General features: G+C 42.4%; 1 protein-coding gene across 10 annotated transcripts in view; it reads right to left on the bottom strand.

Annotated features, from left to right (window-relative positions):
• Positions 1-9,362, bottom strand: part of LOC308092563 (unconventional myosin-IXAb-like) — a 133,306-nt gene extending 123,944 nt beyond the window's left edge. For all 10 annotated transcript variants that reach the window (XM_080438529.1, XM_080438532.1, XM_080438531.1 and 7 more), the window contains exon 1: positions 9,061-9,362. The gene's annotated coding sequence lies outside the window, so the exon portion shown is untranslated. The remainder of the gene's footprint in view (positions 1-9,060) is intronic.
• Positions 9,363-18,572: the final 9,210 nt, after the last annotated feature.

The raw sequence follows: 18,572 nt of genomic DNA, 5'->3' as shown, positions 1-18,572 counted from the left end.
AGGCATTTTAGAAGCACAGAGCTGCAATCTGCACCTGATCTGTCAATCCAAACAACACCTCCATCAATCTCACCAGTGACACAGTGAAAAGAGCAACGCTAGCGTCTGCCAGCCAGCTAAAACCCCTGACCATTTCAGCTAAGGGGATGGAGGATATTGGCGTGGGGGGTGGGGGCAAATGGCGAATGGAGACCACCAACACGCACTGAAGCAAATTAAAGCGGAAGTTAAAAGATTTGCATTTGCATTTGAAAAATGCAAATGGAAGTGTTTGACGCCATTTTGGTAATTCACCTGTTTCCTAGGCTGTGTGTTTACCACTTCCTGTCGATTTGATCCAATGAAATCCAATGAAACTGGTCAGATGACCAATGATATCCAATGAAATGGACAGGAAGTGGAAAACACACAGCCTAGGAAACGGGTGTATTCACCCGTTTCCTAGGCTGTGTGTTTTCCACTTCCTGTCGATACATATATAATATAGTTTCAGTTTATTCATCCTGAACCAAGAATAATAATAATAATAATTACATACATACATACATATAGGGCTTTTCTAAGTACCCAAAGTCGCTTTACAACACAGACACTAAATAAAAACAACTTAAGATGGAGAAGACTGTGTTTTGAAAGGTCATGAGTCATGACCTCTGTCTCCAGACCTTCTGTGCATCCCCTTCACTGACTCCATCTCACTAAGGCAGAGTTCATGCTATTTGCTCCACACTCACTTAACCCATTCAATCCGGGGAACGCATCTGTGTCATTTCAGATTTTTTTGCTATTATTTTATACTATGGCTATTGAAAAATAGCAGATATACAAGCTCATAGCGTGGCACTCAGTGCCACGCTATGAGCTTGTAGACAAAACAAAAAAACGTGAAAATGTCGGGGACCCCCCAGAAGCAAAGATTTGAGTAAAAGAACTCGCTTAAAATATATATATATATATATATTGAAAGATTTGCACACATTTTCACGATTAAAAAAAAAACAGCAGATCTGTATCTGCTATTTTTGAATAGCCAAATAATTCTAAAGTGATCCTGGATTGAATGAGTTAAGATTACAGTCCGACACGTTATGACCTTGTACATCTGCTATTTTCCAGTACAGTATGTGACATCTGCACGCGGCGCATCTAAGTATTACTCAGGCTGTAGTTACAAACATTCATACCTGGGAACCTCCCAGTGACCTCTAGGTTTCACCATTCAGCAGTTAGTTACACAGTTACATGTGTTGCCCAGAAGCCAGTTGGCAGTTGTTAGTGATGGAATTCAGGTACACCCTTTCTCGTTCACTTACGGTTGCTGCTTCATAAATAATAGCTATACCCTCACCATTAACTGCGATCAGCCAATCAGGACAGATGGAACATGTAATCAGCCAATCAGGACAGAGGGAACATGTAATCAGCCAATCAGGATGAACAAACCAAGATGATGATGACTGGTTGGTTGATGCCAGGGTACTGAACTGTGATCTGATGTTAGCAGACTCCACACATCCAAACCCAGCCAACACCTCATTATCTCACTGTCAGACACATTCACTTGTAGATAGGCTATTTCCACACACACAAAAAATGTAAAGTATAATATTATGAAATTATTATTATGGGGCAGCAGTGGCTCAGGGGTAGAATGGCCGGTAGAGCGGCCGGATGGCAACCGCGAGGTTCCCAGTTCGATCCCGGGCTCCCCCAGAGTTAGTGTCGAAGTGTCCTTGGGCAAGACGCTGAACCCCTAATTGCTCCCAATAAGCAGGTTGGTGCCTTGCATTGGTTTCCTCCGCCATCGGTGTATGAATGTGTGTGTGAATGGGTGAATGTAACGCACAATCTACATAAAACGCTTTGGATAAATCTAAAAGCGCTATATAAATGCACCATTTACCAAATATGTCAGTCAATTTCTTTGTATATTTAATGTATTTGTCATATCTGCCCTGTGTAATTTAAAATGTCATGAGATTCGTCAAAGCCCTACAGCCAATACGCTACCAATCTGTACCGCCTTTGAAGAAAGCTCCAGAATGGAAGGAGGAGCGGGGAGGAGATACTGTGATATGGTTGGACAGCCGTGTGAGGAGAGAGGAGCTGTGGGATTCACTGTCTTTGTCTGTTCTGTTTAGTGACAGTGATGTCTTAAAATTACTATGCTGGAAGAGAAGGAGAAGCAGATTAAAGCACTTAAGCCCTACAGTATACTTTGTATGACAAATAGTGAAAATGGAGGATCTGCAAACTCACGGCGTGTCGCGCCGCAATACGTTGTGAGCTTGCAGATCTGCTATATTTGTTTTCTTTCATTTTTTGGGTCCAAAATAGATGCCGGGGTTAATGTGATTAACTCATCCATTAGCATCAACAGTCACTACAGCCTTTATGAAAGCACCTGGGACCACTAAGGGACTTTAACTGGGTTCCATAAGGTCAGTGTAAATGGAGATTGATTTGGCCAGTGGATCCTTTAATCCTGCACATTCACGATTGTACCTCGTCTGTCAGAGGTCTGAAACACACAGGGGCCTTTCTACTTCAAAACCAATGGAAGAAGACAAAGCGAAGCAAATGACTAGAGTTTTGACTTGTGGTCAACATCAATCAGACAAATAGATGAATGTAATCCACTATCCACATGGGCGTGATGTTTTCTAGCTGCAACCATTAGATTAGTAGGTAAATGGAGTATCAGCAGTAATTTGAATTCTCTCTGTCGTATAACAGACTGGGGTCACTGGTCACCATGTCATGTGAACGTTTGCAGCTTCTTTGTCTGTCCTTGTACGTTACGACGACCCAGTGTCTTCATGTGACTGGTCACACTTGGTGCCACTAAAGACGAGGTCAACAATACACTCTGACATTGAACCCACTCACAAGACACCATCCGTCAGAACACCAACAAGGTCAGACTGTCACATCGTGACAGATCACCCCGGCCGCCGGGCCTGGGGGGGGGGGGGGGGGGGCGGGGGGACTTCCTGTCACATGAGCATCACAGAGCAACCAGCAGCGCTGGCACACAGGGTGAGGTCAGAGAGGTCACTGGGGCAGCTAGAGACACCAGCTAGTCTTATCAAACCCTGTCAGAACAGAACATGGTTATTGCATTCATATTCTAGGTATTTCGCTGACACGTTTTTTTTCCCCCACAGCCCTAGGGCCTCGTTAAGAGCAATGAATAGTTGAGGCCCACTCAGCAAAAATCACAAATCATATTGTACTTCTGACAACAACTTCTAATTAACACCTACAGTATTAACAGCAAACAGCAGTTTAAAAGAAGGTATCAGTTGTGTCTTAAAATAAGCACGGATAACAACCCATCCCTTTACCTACAGTACATGTCGTGTCCTTCCTGACCACAAGACACCTCACTGCTTCCCAAACAATGTGTCAATAAAGAATGGAAATACAACATGGAGGAGAGGCCTCGCTCCGTCTAAAGCCAGAGAACAAATATCAAACTCTCTGGATAACTTGCGCTGCCTCGCTCTCTCCCCTCAGCTATATCCGGACAAAGACACCCTATTTAAGATGTCCCCCGGCCCGCTCCATTGTGGACGTATCTATAAATACACCTCGGCTCTGAAATACATTCAGCAGGGCTGACATGGAATGTGAAAGGCTGATCTCATCCTGGTATTGTCTTACATGACGCTCTGACTGATACACAGCATGTCTGCAGGCAAGATGAGTCCTCCATAAAGACAGAGACTTCAGGGACTCACAGCAGGCTATAATCAAAGGACACGCTGGGGACAGGTTGGCAGCGCAGATAATTAGTGCACGTGTACCGCATACACTTACGCACACGCAACGTCCTGGGTCAGAATCCATCTCATGACATCAAGTCACCAACTATCTCTACCGGGTCTCTCCTAGTATCCTTACCCGATATCCGATATTGAAGTACAATATTTTGTTTCATGTTTTTATCATCTAGTTCTTAAAAATAGATAACAGTTGGTGTTACTGTTTTCACATGGTACAGATCTAATTTTGGGAGACACCCTCCATATATTAAATATATAATTAATTATAGTACATGTCAGAGGGTTCAGCATATGATATCATCTGGGTGTAAAGGGGTGGGTTTGACTATATTTAACAAAACCATTTGCTGCATACCGTCAGCTGGAACAGCAGACAAAACAGAAACATGAGCCAAGGGCTTTGTGGAAGCGACTCAAACTGTTTTCAACAGCTTGGAGTTCATCCTGAGTTTCTTTTGCAACCCTTGCCTATGCTTTGGTCATTTAGTTTTGAGCTTCATGGCAGTTTAATTGTCTCAATGATACACTGAAGGAGCAGTGCAAGGTCATGACTCATGGCAATACTTTTATATGTTCTTAAAAAGGATGCTTGATTCATTCACGCCTGGGTCCTGGGAGCTGCTTCTACTGTTGGCCATTGGGAGTTGTCCAGTCCAACATAGTCTTCTACTGTTGGCCACTGGAAGCTGGCCAGTACTATCTCATTCTTGTTACTGTTGGCCACTCGGGGAGCTCCCCAGTACAAAGTCTACTGTTGGTCACTGGGAGCTGCCCAGTACGACCACAGTCTTCTACGGTTGGCCACTGGGAGCTGCCCAGTACAACCACAGTCTTATACTGTTATAGTATGAAAAAAACGATATATACTATAACCCAGTATAAAACACAGTTGGCTGTTGGGAGAAGCTGCACTGAGTGTGCATACTGCATGGGGGAGGAGTGTGTGGGAGTGAAATGAAGTCAACTGTCACCCCTGCCACTCTTTTTCACAGCCAGTCTGTGGATTCAAACTGGCAACTTTCCAGCCACCGTTGGTTTCCCTAAACTGTAGCCTATTGGCAGCCCACAGCTCAGTGCTTGCTGTGGTAGAACTGTTAGTCACAGTGTTGGGTGATAATTACTACATCCAATCTGCCCAACACAAACAGTGTGAGATGAATGATGGAAGTGGGTTTCGAATTCTACCTCCTGCATAAAGCGCCATTAAAGTGTGAAGGTAAAGTGTTTATAGGTGTATGTCTGTTCTAAATGATGCATTCTAGTCATTTGCATCTGTTTCTCTGTGCAGTAATGCCACATCACCAGGAGGATATACCCAAACAATCTCTAAAGTGAAGATAAATGAGTTTATAGTTTAGAGAGCATTATTTGCAAGATTACAAAGCAGAATAAATAAACACTGCATGCTTTTATTTGGTGAATTGGCTCTTTACACAGAGATGGAGAGGATGGAGAGGCGATGTCTCACTCCTGCCATGGTTTCAAAACAAAGGCGTGTGGTTCTCCTCTACTCTGTAGCCATTAAGTGCTGTTTTCTCCTCAGCTCTGCTTGGCTGTCAGGGTGATGTCTCACTGGGGTTCTCTCAGGGGGCTTCATGTTCACACTTATATAATCAACCATAATGCCTGACAGAGCAGCAAGGGGAATTCTGCTTCCGATGGAATGGAACACAAACACAACATAACACATGATATCTGATTATCAAACATGATCTGACCACTGATCAGCAAACATCAGGTCATCAAACATGATCAGCAAACATTTGATCAACAAACATGATCTGACCAGGTGCTGATCAGCAAACATCTGACTCCTGATCAAACCTTAACTATAAAGTTACTCTTTACATGCAATTCACTTGATACATACTGCAGTCAAGTGAAACTGCTTGCAAAGCAATGGAGACGAAACTCAACAGACAGCACATTATAGAATACCAACATGCAAATGGTGCAACAAGATTAACAGGTAATGTACACAGTTAGGTAACTCCCAGCTTGCACACACACACACACACACACACGCACACACACACACACAGAGTGCACACTCACTCACTCGCTCACTCACGCACGCACACACCACTGTTTATCCACTGGCAGATGTGACATCAGCGTCGGTATTTTGTGAGAAGCGCCTGAGGCAGACAACGGCTCATGATGACATGTGACCTTAATGCTCCACTGTGCTGTTTGTTCAGGGTATACACCACCTTACAAAGACAAACAACAAGAAGATTAAGTATAGTAAGACTCTTAATTAACTTGTCAACATCAAGGTACTCAGAAAAGCCAACAGTGCCACTGGACTGTTCAGCACCACAAAGCTAACCACCAGCCACAATCGTGTGCATGCATCGTAAACAAGAACTAATGCATGTTGTGTCTTATTAAAAGGTATTTCTCAGAGTCAGACAACATAACCGTTTAGCAATTGCAAGTAAACTTTTCATTGTGTGATGAAAGCTAAACCCTAGATGTGATCTTTGACCTGGAAGTACAAATCACAACAAAAATTCAGTTGCTACAGTTTCCTGTGGTGATGCAGTAAAGAACATAAAAGCATTGGTCTGCCTGTAAAAAAGCTTCTCCTGTAGAGGAGATAGTGGACCGTCTGGGAGCTTAGACCAGTGGCCTGACTGGGCTCACGCAGGCCTGTATCAACATGCCTGACACTCTCTTTAACAGTTACTGTAGACCAGTGGTTCCCAGCCTGGGTTCCAGGCCCTTCATTGGGGGAGGGCAAACATCACAGGGGGGGGGGGGGGCCTTACATGTTTAACATGTTGCATAAATCATAACTTGCTTTCATCCACTGTTTGCCTGTATGCTCTCAATTTGATATTAGTCCAACTTGTCATACAGAATCTATTATACTGTAACTTTAACATAGTTCTAAATTGTTCTAAATGTTCTAAATGTTTGAAAAGATAAAAAATTAGCGATATGACTCGTTGTGAGCTTGTGGATTGGCTATTTTCTCTATACGTCGTAAGAGACAGGCTTAAGTGGTTAAACATGTCTGAAAAACAAAAGTGGAACTCAGATTTTCTCAGATGTAGGCTAAGTAAAGGGGGGCTCCAAGGAAATAATTGGTTTGGAACCACTACAGTAGACTGTCTCACTAAAGCCTAAATTATAGTTTGCCGTACGGTGTCACTTGCCGGAAAACGTGGGCGCTAGTCCTAAGCAGAGTGACAAGGTGTTGTAAAGCTAGTGATCCCGAGGTGTCAATATGTTCACTTCAACAGACTTCAAGAATGTACTGCCATAGCAATCAGTGACTACTAGGAATTTGTTTTGGGGCACAGAGAAAGCATGACGACAACAAAAAAGGCAACATTAGTACAATTATCATTCTACATGACATTTGGCTAATCAATTCGGCTGCTTGCTTTCACTGTACAGAGTCAGTAGAGTAATGACAGAATGAACTTCAGTTCCTGCATCAGCTGCAGAAACCAGTTGTGAAGTGGGTTCACAGCCACAGTGCCCAGAAGAACAGATGTGACAAATACTGAACGGAGTCATGACATCGCATTGAACTTGTTAATCTAAAATGTAACTGGATGAGGCAGTCTGGTCCATTTACAGTTTAGATTTTAGGGCTTTTAGCTGACGCCCTCAATTCGCAGAGAGTCACAAACCACACAGAATTACTTCAATTCCGACCTACATCATCAACATTAAGATGACAAACAGCCAGTGGTATATAACAGTACAAGGATCAATATAGACCCTGGCAATTTCCATCAAAAGTTCTCATTTGAAAATAACTGAGCATCCTTCCTCAAACATCCCACACTAACCAACCATCATCACCAATGTCACGCAGGCAACAGTAATACAGCAGCAGGCGTAGTGCTCCAAAACACATTAGCCAGCCATTACAATACACGTGAAAGGGCCCACAATGACTTTTCATCAAAACACACACGCACGCGCACACACACACGCACGCACACACACACAGGCACGCACACACACCCCTCCCTCCTGCGACATGGAATGTCAATGGTCTCCGGTATCCAAACCTAATGCGTCACGTTTACTGCTGCTCGCCTTCTCTTTTTTTCCTCCCTGCATAGAACGTGTGATACGGTCCATATGTTGAAACGGAGCACATCTGCAGCAGCGTCAGTCAGTCATACAAACATCTGTAACATTATGTAGCCTCATAAAACGGCATGATGACACGCACGGGGGTTGGATGGTGGTGGTGGTGGGGGGCGGGGCTGGGGTGGTGGAGGAGGCTGGAGCCCGTGGCCGCATAGGGCTGCTGGAGGTTGCATTCAGTGTTGCCATGTCCGCTCATTATAAGCGACTTTGGGCTTGTTTTTCTGTAAAGTCGCTTACTATATTGCTAGTTGCGGGTTTGCGTTTTTTTTTTGGGCTGTTTTCTGAAGTGTAGTTGCTTATTTGGGCTTGTTCCTTAAATTCTGTTCAAACTAGTGGTTCTCGAACATTTTCATGGCAAGCACCCCCAAATTAATATTTTATCCACAGACCCCCGGCCACCCCCCCCCCCCCCCATCTGAAAATATTATTATAATATTTGTGTTGTAAAAATGTTCAAAAATTACCTATTTTTTTCCTTTAAAACAAAAAAAAGCAGATCTACAAGTTCACAACGCGTCACATCTGGATGCGTTGTGAGCTTATAGATCGGCTATTTTCAAATAGCCCTAGCCTAGTCGCTTCTTCTGGGCTTGTTTTTCTTAGACCTGATTGCTTATTTCTCTCCCAAAATCTGGCAACACTGGCATAGGGCTGCTGGAGGTTGCATTCTGTCTATATTTTGATCACATACACACAACATAAGCAGCACGACTGAACACAACACTGCCTTTAATGTGCCGACAATCACAGCAATTGTCCCTCTGCTGCTGAAACGTAATGTCAAAGAATAGAATCCCTCACTCAGCCATGTCAGTGTGTTGAAAATAAGACTTTATATTGCGAGAGACTGCAAGACACAGCGGTCTGCATTATGAAGGGGTTTGACATTCTCCTCTATAATGGAACAGACAGAGGCTGATATACAGACAGGCTGTGCTTCTACAGACAGTCTGTCTGTGCTGCAGAAAGGACCTACCATATATAATATATAGGAACAGACAGAGGCTGCTGCTACAGACTGTCTGTGCTGCAGAAAGGACGTATAGATCATCTTAACATCCCTAATATACATATATATTACACATGAACAGACTGTCATTGAGTGATTATTGGACATGACGAAACAAAGCAAACTGTGTGTATTATTATTTACCTCCCCAACAGTTGCTTGCTTGTATCCACTCCTCCCTCTCCTCTCGTCCTCCACACTGTACCGTTTCTCCTTCAACCACCAAAACACACTCACACACTCACCCACCAACAACTATACTCCTTATTATGTCTTATTATCAAAACTACACGTCTTCGCGTCCGTATCCATGGTTCCGTCGTTGTCCTCCGCTGGTCAATCCTCCTGATGAAATTCTATCATCCGTGGAACGCTATAATCCAGCTCTCTGTCTCCAGGATTCTGTGTGTTTTTCAGTCCTCCCTCCGTCACGTCGTCGCTCAGACAGCAGCGTTTTTTTTCTCTCCTCCATTCGCTGTAATCGGTGATCTTCGGCGAACGCGCGCGGCGCGTTCTCGAGTGATTACGAGCGCGCGCGCGCGCATGTGTGTGTGTGTGTGTGTGTGTGTGTGTGTGTGTGTGTGTGTGTGTGTGTGTGTGTGCGTGCGTGTGCGTGTGCGTGTGTGTGTGTGTGTTGGGGGGGGGGTTACGTTGCTTACAATTAATACAGTTCACTGAATTCATTTACATATTGTCAAAATGGAGCGCATTCAGGAACAGTTTATTAGTAGCCATAATTTGACTCAGTAGCTATACACAAATATCACAAAATAATCAATTGATAATATTGAAAAAATAATAATGTGGAAGGATCCTTGTTTTAAGTTTAAATCTTTTGAGTGTCGTTATTATTTATTATTATATTAGCATAATAAAATAAGCTTAGACTGGAAAAACAATTGAACAGGAAAATCAATTGGCTCATTTTGCATAGTATATAAATATGACAGATTTATCAGATATCAGATTTTTGGAAGCATTTGTATACACAGCCAATTTTGAAGCATATGAAATGTTAAATAGAGTTCAGTGATTTATCATCAAGGTAGGCAGCCTAGGTAGCTACAATTTATTCTGATTTCACACTTGGCTATAGAAAAGAGCATAAACCCCAATATACAGTGGGCCTATATAAACACATAAGAATATCTGCTGGATCCTAAATTGATGAACACAACAAAAACAAATTAACAGCGTCTCTGTTCAGCACACATGTCTGATGTAATCTGCTGCAAACTAGCAGATTTAAATAAATAAAAGAGGTGAGTTAGTTTAACAGTGGTGCCTTCCCACTTCAGGTTAGACCAGATTTTGGATTTATTGCCAGCAGAGTGTGGTGTTTTACTGGTCTACACATCATTTTGTCATTTAATTTAGCTGGAATGGAGTTGCCTGACATAATAATAATGATTAATTATCTCATCACCATATGAATGAATGAAAAACAGGTTCTGTGGCAAGACATGTATTGACAGGAAGGAGTTGTGTAAAGATTCCCAACACAAAACACACTAACAAGTCAGACACATGTCTAAGGCTTCTGTTTTTCCGGTTTCACACGTCTCCGTCAGGCCGGATGGCCGAAGGGCAGAGTCTATGTTTTCGCCCCCAGTCCATCCGTTTGTCCATTTGTTTGTCTGTGAGCAGTTAATCTCTAGCACCGTGACCGATGGGCGTGAAACTTTGCGTATACACTTCCAGTAGGCCAAGGAAGAACCCCAAATCTTTCAAATCGGCCTCATAGCACATAACAGACCGTTTCACGTTTTGGCCAGCAATTCTTGAACCATAGGTTGTACGATAAAACATTTTCCCCCTGGATTCCTTGGATCACGACACAACTCCTCATATAGGCCCCGGCCATTTGTGCCAGACTAGATTTTCTGCCATTTAGCCTTTCCTTCAAAACACTTTTTGCTACTATAACAAATTTTGTCCAAAACTCACACAAATCGGTACATATCATCTCTTGTGACATGACCGGATCAACACTTTTTTGGTGCCCGGGGCTACGACCAGGTTCGGTGCCCCCCTAGACAGAATTTCAAATTCTCATCAGCGTTTTTTCAACTGTCATTCTCGGCAAACATTGCATCAGTGACACGGTCCTGCAGATTCCTCCTCTACAACATCAGGAGGATTCGCCCCTTCCTCACGGAGAAGGCAACCCAGGTGCTCATCCAGGCTCTTGTCATCTACCGCCTGGACTACTGCAACTCCCTCCTTGCTGGTGCTCCGGCATCTACCATCAGACCTCTGGAGCTTGTTCAGAAAGCTGCGGCTCGTCTGGTGTTCAACCGCCCCAAGTTCTCCCACACAACTATCCTTCTCCGTTCTCTACACTGGCTCCCCGTAGCGGCTCGCATTCAGTTTAAAACCCCTGTGCTAGCCTATAGGGTAGTGAAAGGAACAGCTCCTTCTTACCTCCGGGCTATGGTCGATGCTTACACCCCTGCCCAACCACTTCGGTCTGCCACCTCGGGGCGACTGATTGCCTCGTCACTCAAGGGTCCTTCTGGACGATCTACACGGTAACAACTTTTTTCTGTTCTGGCCCCACAGTAGTGGAATGAACTTCCCACTGATGTCAGGACAGCAGAGTCATACTCTTGGTTGCTTGTTTTTGCAGAAAATGCACTTAAGACTTCTGGTGACTAGTAGTTTCGTTCCCTACCTATGTTGAATGCACTTATTGTAAGTCGCTTTGGATAAAAGCGTCTGCTAAATGACTGTAATGTAATGTAAATGTAATGTTTTGAGGGGAGCTTGGTGCCAGGGCTGCAGCCCCAAAAGCCTGTGATGGCCCTGTCTGGAGTCATGATCAAGTCAGATTTTTCATATTCCTCTCCGATTAGCAATGACTGACTTCTAGTTTGAGGGCCCTGGGGAGGCAACCCGGCCTGGCAGAGAACTGCGCTCCGAGGAGCGCACTTTTATAGGTTGAAATTTAAATTTGGATTCCGTTCTTTTTTTTTTTTGTCAGGGGTCCAGGGGTGGCCTGGTGACTCAGACAGCTGATGAGCTGACAAAAGAACGGCAAAGTCCTGGGTTTGTTTCTATGAGTTACATGTTATCCTTCCTATATTATCCTGTCTGTCATCTCTGTAAGTTGAAAACGTAGCCTGCAGCAACATATCTCCTGATATTTACCCATTATGTAATTAACCTCAATCTTGATATTGACCTTGATCTTTGACCTTTGACTCTGCACACGCCTTGAGGACTCAGCCACTGATACCATCTGGGTCAGGTAATTAATAATGATAAAGGTCATGTTGAATAATTCTTTTGAATGATTTGCACACATCTGCAGTAGATATTTCTTGTAATGTAGCTGAACTAAGAACTGATCCTTACTCCAAAACTGTAGCCTACGAAATGTAAATGTAAGTCAAATGTAGCCTGGTTCCAGACGAATCTCCCATTGCAAAAAAAAAAAAAATGCCCATGGCAGATTAGGTCTGGCCCCTCTCAATAGAGATTGCATTTCTCTCCCTCCGAAGTTGTGAGGGACCAATCAGGGCCCAGTATGCAAATATGGGGCAGGTTTATCACCAGAGGCATTTTTTGAATTTTCCCCTCGGAAATGCAGGTTCCATGCAGAGATTCCAGACTAATATCTACGCAGTGATATTAGTCTGGCCATGCCAGGCTAAGTCAAATGATGATTGCAGTCCAATGAATTCAGTGAAAGCATGCTGTGCAGCAGGTCTCTCCTCCCAGACCTGGACATTCCCACCTGTGGGGTATCAGTTTTGGTGACATATTTACTTTTATGCTTTGAGAAGGCTTTATAAGTACCCCACTCTCACTGTCTCACACTGCCCAGTGCAACCACTCTTCTACAGTTGGTTACTGGGAGCCGGCCAATACAACCAGCCTCCTACTGTTGGTTACTGGAAGCTGACCAGTACAACCAGTCTTGTACTGTTGGCCACTGGAAGCCCAGCTCCACCCAAACAATAACTGGCATTACATGACTTCATTCCCATTAGGAATTTTCACCATTGCCAGCTTTATTACTACATGGAAAACCCAGACATATTCTGTATCTCATTGTGAAACTTCTGTTATTTTAGTGAGATGACACGCTGTCTGGTGATACATCCATACCTGTTCTTAGAAAATGACTTATCACTATAACAAACACCGGGCTCTCCCTCTACATTTCAAAATCAACGTCTCTCTTTGTTTCAGGTTCGGCACTGTAACAGGCAAGTGACATGCACACAAACTAACAAAACAAAATGTACACGTTGGGAAATGAAACCAAACTCTGGTCTTGTTTTGACTGATAGGTGTAGTCTTACTATACCAAATTCCTATTCAACTAAGCTGACTGGTGCTCAGAGCCATAGTAACCTCAAGGCTTATAGATTGTATCTTTTAACTAAACAAATCAGTGAAACCTAGCGACTGTCTATTCTTGACACATAATAACCATCATTCATTTACCATGGGGAAGGGGATAAGGATGGACAGGGTGATGAGCCATAACATTGACATGTCAACTGAATAATCAGTGCAGGCTAAAGTACCACCATTTGCTGTCACGGTGAATGATCTTGATGAGGAAGGAACTCAACGTGTCAAACATGAACTGTTCAACTGTTGAATGTATGGCTGTGTCCTGACAGCAGCTTGACAGCAGCATCTGCAAAATTCTCAGCCAAACTCCCTCCCCACACTGTAGAGAAATCCCAACAGATTTTTCAACGGTAAATTGTTAAATTGTCGAGTGCTATTTTATAATTAGTTTTATGAATAAATAAGACTATAGGTATGGGATCGCCCAGCGTTCAGTTCTGAACATCAGTCAATTACAAGTATTAATGTAGATCAGCCATTTTTACTACTTTTATATGACACTGTAGTATGACAAGTAGGGCATTAATTTATAGAAAAAAAGAAAATAAATAAATATGGAGATGATTGATTGATTGATTGATTGATTGATTGATTGATTGAGTGAGTGAGTGAGTGAGTGAGTGAGTGAGTGAGTGAGTGAGTGAGTGAGTGAGTGAGTGAGTGAGTGAGTGAGTGAGTGAGTGATTGATTGATTGAAGTACTTTATTTAGCAAGACATGGAAAAAGTACATGGAAGTACAGTTTACAATACAAGGTCCTCTAAACTGGATCGCCCATAAAAGCACAATGGCTTATTTCAAATGAGATCCCCACGCACTCAAATCATGATGACATTTAAGAAAACAGACAGATATACACTACTATACACTACTATATACACTACTATACTATTAGATACAAGGTTTCTGCCCGACATCAATCAAATACTGTATACATTATATCTTGTCTCCTATTTCTCACTCTTATTTTGTGTCTTATATCTATTCTTACACCTGTATCTGACTCTGGTACCATTCTATCTCACTCCAATATCTCATATCTAATTCTGCCAATGCCCTTGTCTCCCAGGCTCCTAGCAGCCATTCCCCTGGAGCCATGCCATCCTCTTCAGGGTGATGGGTGGTCAGCCTCACCAGGCTCAAGTATTTCACCATGCATGCTGGGACACATTAAACTTTATAGAGCCAATGAAACGACTGTGTAGAGATAAACTACTGTTACAACATAAACCCCTTCACTGATACCAAACAATGAGGGGCCTGGGTGACCAGCATCCATCACTCACACTGTGAGCCTGCGGCTTTAAACAATGGGTCTGTTTATTGAGAAAGAATTAGTTCTCAAATATAATGGGACAGTGCCTTGCCATGGTGTAGCGGTTAAGATATTGGCCTGTGGAGCCAAACATACCCCTGACGGCCCCCCTACCCCTCACCCCCACTACAATGTTTCCTTCTCTGCTTTCCTAATTCCGTCTCCCCAGCGTTTCTACATCTATTCTACACTGTCTCAAAAAGACAAGGTAGTCAACCAATAATACAAAATAGAGTGGGCTGCACATTCTCCTTTTTGGGAGAGAAAATTTACTGGAATGGACGGATGGTTTCAGCCAACCGCTGACAGATTGTTTTCAGGGAACAGTATCACACAACCACAAATGCACATACATTTGTCTTGGTGTGTAGGGGTATGTTTGCAGCTTATACATACTGATTCCTGTGGTCCAAGTCCAAGAACAAAAAGCCTACGCACTGCAAATGGAACGATGAAAACAACGCTTTATACAACATTCATAAGCATGAGAAACCATTGAGGTATGACCCTCATTTACAATGTTACTGAGTTAACAAAAGTTTAACAGGAAGGGGAAAAAATGATTTTGTAATAAATAAAATGCGCAGGATATCATACAGTATAACTAAAAAATATTCATAGAAAACTGTATGATAAAATTAAGTAATATTGTAAAATGTTTAAAAGAAAATCATCACACACAATCTCACATCTCTGAAATCAGGCTTATGAATTATTGTAGTACTCAGTGTGTTTCAAGTGTGCACAGAAATTCAAGCCATTTTTTTCCATTTCAGTTCTAATAAGTGGAACATGGAGCGTAAGCTTACTTTGTGAGCAAATACCAAGACTGTTACTGTTCTGGATTAAAAGGGATGAGACACAGGGACAGATGCATCTTCAGTAACGTTTTGGAAATACTATGATGTTCACGTCATTGCTAAGACATCAAATATACTTGGGGGGAGTCTATCACATCAGCTACATCCATCTGTAGGCTACTTTTAAAGGGGAATCACACACAAATACAGTTGTGTTCTAGTCCCACACGCATCTCCCAAAACCACAACTTCTACAACTTCTGGTCTTGTGATTAATTTGTGTTGATCTGTAATGAGGCTAAATAGTTTGACTTTGCTGTCCCAGTGATCAACAGGAGGTCAGTGTATAATAATACACTGAGCAGTTAGGACTAGCTACTGCTGGGAACATTCATAAATCAAGTGACTATGCAGGCTGTGATTTGGCCTTTGTAGCAATTCAAATCACAACAAACCATTACAGCCAAACAGGCCTGTGTATCTTTTGTGCAACAACAGAACGTGGATTCACAGAGAATCGACACTGAAGACGGGTCCAAAAACACAGTCCAGATGCATTGTGGGTGAAATGTGATCTAAGCCAACATTTTAACAGACAACTGACCCAGCAATTCAAAATCTAAATCCCATCCACCGCTGGCTGTCAGAGGAGTGGGACGTTGTGGGATCAGCAGTTTATTTATTGAGGGGCAGCAGCCCTCCTGCTGCCCTGAGCCAATCCCACAGAACAATGTGAGGATGTGATTATTGCTGATAATCCTGAGGTTAGCCTCCCAGTGTATGGCAACTTGCTTTATGTAACCGAAATAAAATCGAATTAATCTAAGAGGTTTCTGCTGTGGATGTGCAAAAATCCCAAACCCACGTTAATTTCCCGAACCCTGACCGTAACACCCTTACTTTAACCTCACCATAAAACCTATGCCTTGCCTTAAATACCCCCTGGGAAACGCACGAGTCTAATACTGTCCTGTACAATGTGACACCTGGTCCTCACAAGGATAGACAAGCCGTCTGGGCACCAAGGCTGGCAATCCAGCCCGACGGCGTGTCGCGGGTTCGACTCCCGATCCCGACGACCTTTGCTACATGTCAGCCCCCACCCCATCTCTCTCCCCATTTCCTGTCAGCCTACTGTTCCTATCAATAAAGGGAGAAAAAGCCAAAAAGAAATCTAAAAAAACCCAGAGTGTAATTATTAATGCTAAAGTATTTATTACCTATTGAAGTTTAGTGGGTAATATTGAAGGTATTGTGGTGCCTGGACTCACATGAACCATGGCCTAGAATCAAATCCCATCAGGACCTCCTCTCAACAGACACAATGATGTTACGGCTCCCCAGCAGTGGTGTAAAGTAACTAAGTACATGTACTCAAGTACTGTGCTGTGCTAATTTTGAGGTATTTTTTACTTTCTTCAGTATTTACAATTTTCAATAGGCTACTTTTACTTCTACCCCACTACATCTCAGAGGTAAATATTGTACTTTTACTCCACTAGTTTAGATTGATTGTTATTACAAAGCACTAACCACTTCAGCTGTATATTTTGGCCATTTGAAAATAGCCGATCTACAAGCTCACAATGCGTTGACTCACAACGCATTGTGAGCTTGTACAACGACTATTTTCAAAATGTTTTTTTACACATTTTGAACTTGTGAAATGGGACATTCTGCACAATTAGTACTTTTGGTACTTTAAGTATATTTTGATGCTGATACTTTTGTACTTTTACTCAAGTACATTTTGAATATGGGACTTCTAGTATATCTACATTGCAGTATTGATACTTTTACTTAAGTAAAACATGCGAGTACTTCTTCCATCATTGCACCCCAGCCTACAGTGGTACCACATTAACAATTTGGTTTTCGGTTCAATGCTTAATTATGGGTCTGAAAAACGGAATAAACATTCACGGTGATGAAAAGTCACTTGTCTCTGGGCTCTGTGTCCATTCTGTGGGGTTTAAGGTTTTCTTTTGTGACTTACTGTAGGTGTGTTTGTGACTGGACTCTGATCTGGGCGGGTTCTGCTGGTATAAATGTTCACTTGTAGCAGCAGGTCTTTGTTAGGGGTGCAACTGTTAATCAAACTAATCAATTTAAAATGTATTACATTTATTTCATATTTTAATAACATTATTTATGTCTTGCCATTATACAAGAGAAACGTGTCCCCGCTCTTCTTTCTTAGCAAACTAGATCAATGTTAGAATTATTTGGCTTGTAACCATTATTTAAAAAAAGGTTATTCAATAATAATAGCCTATGCATAAACATTTCCAAAAAAATGCAAAAGCCATCTGAATCTGACGTTGCCACACAAAACAAGGTTTCATCAACACTGTGATTTATTTGCTGGTTATTATACAAGAATACCCCAACCCCCCCCCACACACTTTTTTAAATCAAGTATTTCCCCTGAAAAAAACAGAAAAGAAAAAGAAATCACTGCATGGCCTAAAAAACTGAGCTCTGCACTGCACCCTTAATGCAGCCACACAATAAATGTAAATACTATGGCGCCCTCTAATGGGCAAAATAAGATAGGCCTACATACTTTGTAAATGACCTTCGACTGTCACATCACACATTTACACCAGGTATAAAGGAGTGGGGGGAAATTCATATGCATAAAATATAATGTGTAAAGTTTACAAGGCACAAGAATGCTACTGTGATATTATATTATATGATCACATGGGGTTTTGCATGTAGTTTATTGAGTTTATTAGGATCCCCATTAGCTGGTGCATAACAATCTTGATTATGAACACCAAAAACAAACTAGAAAAGCCTACTCAGTGGAATGCTCACCTACAGATGGGTGGAACAACATTAAGTCTATGACCTCACTCATCTATGACGTAGCTATGACGTATGACTCCATATTTGGAGACGGTTTCTCCCTGCTCCGCCTGCCATTGACTTACATTATACAAATCAGATGTCAGAGTGGCTTAAAATTTAAGTTAAATATTTCAAAAATATTTACACAAAGGTGAAAAGAACTGCATGGGGATAGCTTACTTCCTTGGCCTACAGTCAAAATAAACAAATGGTACTTTCATGGTCTACGCTACTGTAAAAAATAAATGCATCACAGGTAGCCTACTTCCTTGGCTTACTGCAGCATGCACAATAAATCTGGTGCTGATCTAAAATGGG

The sequence above is a fragment of the Gymnoscopelus braueri genome (assembly GCF_963280865.1).
Source record: "Gymnoscopelus braueri genome assembly, chromosome: 9".
In the NCBI taxonomy this organism is placed as follows: Eukaryota; Metazoa; Chordata; class Actinopteri; order Myctophiformes; family Myctophidae; genus Gymnoscopelus; species Gymnoscopelus braueri.
This window is presented reverse-complemented; position numbering and strand designations above follow the sequence as displayed.